This window comes from Egretta garzetta, unplaced genomic scaffold (assembly GCF_000687185.1).
Source record: "Egretta garzetta isolate BGI_Z169 unplaced genomic scaffold, ASM68718v1 scaffold61, whole genome shotgun sequence".
Lineage (NCBI taxonomy): Eukaryota > Metazoa > Chordata > Aves > Pelecaniformes > Ardeidae > Egretta > Egretta garzetta.
Window position 1 is genome coordinate 1,087,207 of NW_009258620.1, and position 5,970 is coordinate 1,093,176.

Consider the following 5,970-nt stretch of genomic DNA (forward strand, 5'->3'; position numbering starts at 1 on the left):
GAAGGGCGGCTAATGGTTTGTCCACCTCTTGGCATGGCGGGGTTGGAAATAGCCCCCCTCCCCCGCGCTTCCCCACCTCCTCGGTGCTCCAGCTTCCCCTAAAAAAGAAGTGTGTTTGTAGCTGGAGGAGGAGGAGAAAAAGGTGGGGGTGGGACTGATTCTCTCTTGAAGGCTTTGAGGCGAAAAGGGAGGAGACCTTGGATCTTGCGGGGTTCCATTTTTAATTATAATTACGCTGTAGTGGTCTCTGTTAGACGGTTTGGGGTGTTTTCTTGTACGCGTTGAGCTCCAAAAGGCGAGTTTCCCGAGCGATCTAGCCGGCAGAGGGAATATTTGGAGAGAGAATCAAGAAAAAGCTATGGTGTGTCTGCTGTAATGGTGGAAAACTGATTAAGAGGAGACGGGGGTGAGACAAACAGGGTAAGACTGCTTCCAGCAGCCCCCAGTCCGGCGGAGGGCTCGCAGATGGGGTTCATGCTGTGTGTGCCGGGGGAGGGAGGGGTAGAGAAGGTTTTGTTCTCTTTAAAATCAGAACCGAGGATGGATTTAGACCGCATATTTGTTCTTCCCCCACGTATTACGGTGCTGCATATTTTTGTGTGCCCGTAGCAGCAATCATGAAGATCATGGAGGGTGTTTGCTACAATAGAAAAATGGAGTTTTCTCCTCGGAAACGTTCTTAAAAATATGATTCCAATTCCCAGCTTATTATTGAAAGGATTTCAGTATTATTTTTTTTTTTTTATCCGTGCGGGGAATATTTAAGGTGTAACATTTTTAATTCTACAGCTTTGTAGGAAATGAAGAGCTGTAAAGTCTTGTACATAAATATGAGAAAGATGAGACGTTTTATTAAAAAAAAAAAAAAAAAAGAAAAAATCTTGTCCAGAAGAAAATCAGAATGATGTAGAGGTTGTTGTAAGATGTCAATTTATCATTCCTGAAGATGAACTGAAATTTTAACGAATGTGATATTTCATTATTCTCCCAACAAAGTCACGGTTGGGATTCATTATTTTAAATAAGGCATCCTTTCTAGGATGCCGACTGCCACGTTATGATGTATTGTCTCCACAGGAGAAAATAGGAGGAAAAGACTGTAAATGTAAGGCTTAAGTGATTATTGAAACCGCTTTTGAGACTAGTTGGCTCAACTTGGAGAGGTGATTTAAGACTGAAAAATGAAACGTTTTGCTGCTGGAAAATATCCGCACCTAATCGTGGGAGATTTAGCCCATATTTTAAGCTGATCTGCTGAACACAAGGATGTGAATCGAGACAAAATGCTGTCGATGTGTATGTGAAATACATGTGAGAAAACGATACCAAGATCTAAATTCATTCTAAATGTAATGTATCAGAGTTTATTTTTTTCCCTTGCCTGCTTCAGGAGGGGAGAAAGAGAAGGGGTGATAATAGTGTAGTTGTTTTGGTGGCTGCAGATTAGGCAGGGTGTGTGTTTGATTTTCTTTTTGCTGTGAATGAATGGATCTTTCTGTGCCTGGGCCCAATAGCTGCAACAAGATGGCGTTTGCAGCAAGGCAGCTCTCATTTTTCAACTCCTCCTCACCACAGCTTTGCCAAACTAGATCTTATTTCGTAATTGTCTTTTAGATTTACTTTCTCGTTCTCTTTGCTTTCTTCTCTTTTTGGGGTGGGGGTAGGAGCATGTGGAAGATTGTTGCAAGAAATCTGTGGGGATTTTTTTTTCTTCATTTTTGTGAGCTTCTCCAGATAGGAACTAGGTGGGAGGAGTAAATAGTTTTATTGAAATGTTCGCACAGGCTCTTGCTGGATAAAGGGGTGACATGATTTTCTTTTTTACCTTGCAGTGCCTGCTTAATAACATCAAAATGTTCTTGGTTTTTATTAAACCTGTTGCTGAAAACCAGTATTTTAAACCTAGAGCACGGGTATACAAAGACTCTGCTGGGGCTGTGTACTGTTGCTGGTTCTCTACTAGCCAGGTAATCGTCAGACCCCACGCAATTATCTTTCTGTAATACAAAAGAGTCTTCCATCTGCTTCAGGATGCTAACAATTTGTGGAGGCTTTTAAAACTGCTTTTGACCCAGAATTATTGTCATGCTCTAGGTAGCTGTTCTTTTTATGGGAAACAATAAGAAAGGTTTTGGGGATATTAACAGGTCTGTGTCTGTGAAGTATCGTATTTTAAAAGGACGTTATGAATTTCTAAAACCTTTTATGGGTGGATTTTAGTATCTTTTAAGAAAAATGGGCTTTCTAACTTTTATGATATTTCACTATAGTGCCAAGCTTCTTAACTTTGGTAGCCTAAATGAAATAGCTTGGTTAATATTTGGTATGCTGGACTCAGGCTTAAAATAATACACTACCAAGCAAGAAAAATGAGAAATGCTTGTTTTGTCTCCTGTATTCAAATGACCTCCAAACCTTTGGTAATGTCCACCTTTTTAGTACTGTTTATCTATGACATAATGTATAATCAGTTGTTTGTTAGTTTACTGTAATAGCCCAGCTGTAGTTCATACAGAAGGAAGCTAGGAAGCAGAAGAGCTAATTTGCAGTTGGGGCTTGTGCTGTTGGGGGGTTTTTTAAGCCAAAAAAAAAAAAAAATCAGCTGAATGTGTTTTACTTATCTAGTATATCAAGAACAATTTTTTAAATCGGGAATACTTATCCAATAAAGTGGTAGTTCCATTTGATAGTACTTTTAATGTGCTGTTGAACTCAAAACTAGTTGTGCAGTTTTTCTTCGTTCTGCTACTTAGGCCTTTCAGTACAGGATCAGAAAGGAGTAGGATGAAGTGGGATTCTGTATTGGGTAAGATAAATTGCACTTATCCTTGTTTAGTCCTTGCAGCTGCTAGGTCGATACGTAGCAAGCATCCTACCATGAAATCTTTGACAACATATAAAGTTAGAATTCCACAGTGAATCCTAGCAGAAGAGTTTTTAAATCGCCTCCAGACCTTATGGAAATCTGAAAATGTTGTATTTAGACTTAATGAGGATTCCTCTTGTGTAAATAACCAATAAAGTCTTGTATAACAAGGAAGTGTGTAGAATTTTGTGTAGCATTGTTATTAATATTATCCAAGAATAAACACTCTACAGCTATTAAATTTTTTAAAACTCGAACAAATAAGCTAATACACTTAGAATAAGAAAAACCTTCAATTAATATAATTGCTTAGAGGATCCTTTAATTATAGTAGAAATATATATCTTTCGTGTTTGTAGGATGCCTTTTCTAGAAATTAAGCAAGATGATGTTGGCTGCAGTGTGTAATAACTTCCTGGTGCTTTGGAGGGTTCAATTTGGTCATGTGGAAAACGACTATAACTGTTTCTTCTTAAGTAGTTACTTAGTTATGATTTCTCAATCAGTGTGAAACAAGATGCCAATTCGTCTGAAACTTGTGTTGCTTGTGCAGATTCTTGTGATGCCTATTGCTGTACTTGGGAACGTTAAGGAAGTGTTACATTTGGCTAGTTTTGTAGTTACTGCAATAAAAAAATCGTAGCTGCTTGCTTTCTGTGAAACCAGCAGTAGATTTGTCTTCTGTATGTCGGGCTCAGCTCATGTTTTAGTCAGTGAATTGGATTAAATTCTTACTGTCCACGGATTTTGGCTCTCAGCATTAGTGGATTGGTAATTGATATTCTCAATTTTAATATCCAGTTTTAGCCATATGGCATACCGTATTGTTTCAAGAATTGCATTTAGTGCTAGTTTGTAACTGGCAAGCTTAAATGAGAAATCATGCGTTCAAGTGGTTGAATTCTGCTTAGGTGAGTTGTCTTTGGAGCCTCCAATGCCTATGTTCATGCCAGTATTTGGGTAAGTTGGTTTTTTTTTTTATGGTATTTTACTGGTTATGTTGGGGGAAAAAAAACCTATAACCTTGAAAACAACTAGCTTGTGTTAATGAAATGTTTCTTAAGCATGTGATTGAAGATAAAGTGGAAATTTTTTGAGGGAGTCTCTTGATTGCTCAAAGTGCAGACTCAAAATGAAAAGAATACATATTCCATTCAAAATGTTTTTTTTCTCCCCACTGATAATGTTGGAACTAGTATTAGCCAAGGTCGTGATAAAAAACAAAAATACCCCCAAGCCCCTATGTTTCTATTTAACATAGTATCTCAATTTATTATTTCTTCACAGGGTGTCTAGTATGCTGGGGATTTTGTGTGCATGGATTTGTTTTTCACCAAACAGAAACGTATGCAGAATCCATAGATACTTGAGCCAACTGGTAGTTCAACAGAACATTAAGAGGTTTTTAAAAGCTTTGAGCTGGCTATGAACAGTACCTTCACTTTAGATGCCAAAAAAATCAATGTAAATTACTGTGGAAGGCTTCCTAGTACAAAAATATGGAGACTCCAAAATAGGTTTTGAAGCAGAATACTGCATTTTTATTAAAGCACTAGAAGAATTCTTAAGTAGAGAGAAAGGAGATGGTTACCCTTTGAATAAAAATACACATTTAAAAGTATTTTGGTGAACATAAAGATCAGATGTTCTTGGCCTTTTTTTTTTTAACAGCTGACCTTCTAAAATGTGTTATTTGCAATTAATATCTTGTAAGACTATTTATTTGTATTAAATGCTTGTGTCCATTGCATTTATTAGTGGTATAGAACATGTTATGATTTGTTAGTCTCTTGACACATAATGAAATATTTCTGCTTGAAGACTGCAGCTGGAACCTCGAGTGTACTAGGTACAGGGGGTAGTGTTTGCCTTTCCCAATATATTCTTAGACATCCAGGAATCTTCTTTCTTGAACCCAGCTAGAGAGTAAATGACATGACAATATTCATGCGTGCCATCTGGAAACAGCTAAGATATGCTGTTGCTTGCTATGTATATCTTGCACTCAATGTTACTGGGGGTGCTGTAATTAGATGTCTACATGATAATTAGTATGTGTAAGTCAAAAAAGAATATTTTGGGGGACATCATGGTAGTGTAATTTGTAGGGAGTCTTGGAAATCGTAACTTTAGCTCCTGTCCAGGATTTTCAGCACTGGCCTGAGCGCTCAGTTGTTTGGTTCTCAAAATTTTGAAGTGGCAGAAAAGAAGGATCCCATATAAAATCTTATATATTGATCTGGCTCTTGACATTTTAGTTCATTGGGGGTGTGGGGTGGGAATGATATGGCACAGGAATAAGTGCTTGAGAAAGCAGTTACAAAGCAAATACTTCAGTTGTTTAGATGTTGCCAGATTTAAGTCTTGTTGAAATCTAATACAAATAACTATAGCAGGTTTAAAATAGGAATGCTTTAGCAGATGTTGCAGGTGTTCAGAAGACCTGGTTTTGGATTAATGAATAGGTTACCCTGTCAGCTATGCCATGGGAATTATCCACACCTGCACTCTTCAGATAAATGCAAGGTTATTCAAATAAGCGTAGCCCTTTTTCATGGGCGACCAAATTAATCCCAGTATCTTGAACTTAGTGTAGAGTGAAAGGATGCATATAGATGACTCCTGTGGGTCAGCTAATGTTGGAAACTTGCTCGTGAGTCTGAGCACTGTTTGGCTCATGGTCAAGCAGGATCTGTACATTAATATCAAGATCTCTGAGATTTCTTACTGACTTGAATACTTGGATAGACTTGTTTTTAAATTATTTTTTTTCTAAATATTTTTGGCTTAAGAATGGTTGAAAACAAGGTATTTTTGTCACTTGTCACAAACCTCTGAAGAGAATAGCTATAGTTATTTTTTTATTTGATGGGACTGAGGGGTTAAAATTTGATCCTTCTGTGCTGTGTCTGTCTTGGAATCCTAATAATGGATAATGGAGAATGAGGCTGAGGACTTGAAGAAGGTGATCTGAGGGAGCTTAAAGGAGACAAGATATAAGGTAGTTCTGTAATTGATGGTGGTAAAGATAGACTAAATTTTCAAATTATTTTCATAGATAGTATTTGGAACTTGATGAGGGGAAAAATTAGTAGCAGGTAATA

General features: G+C 37.5%; 1 protein-coding gene across 2 annotated transcripts in view; it reads left to right on the forward strand.

Annotated features, from left to right (window-relative positions):
* Positions 1-197: 197 nt before the first annotated feature.
* The window catches only part of GNB1 (G protein subunit beta 1), a 43,675-nt gene continuing 37,902 nt past the window's right edge, over positions 198-5,970 (forward strand). The window contains exon 1 of one of the 2 annotated variants that reach the window (XM_035903573.1): positions 198-420. The gene's annotated coding sequence lies outside the window, so the exon portion shown is untranslated. The remainder of the gene's footprint in view (positions 421-5,970) is intronic. The other variant, XM_035903571.1, reaches the window with a different exon arrangement.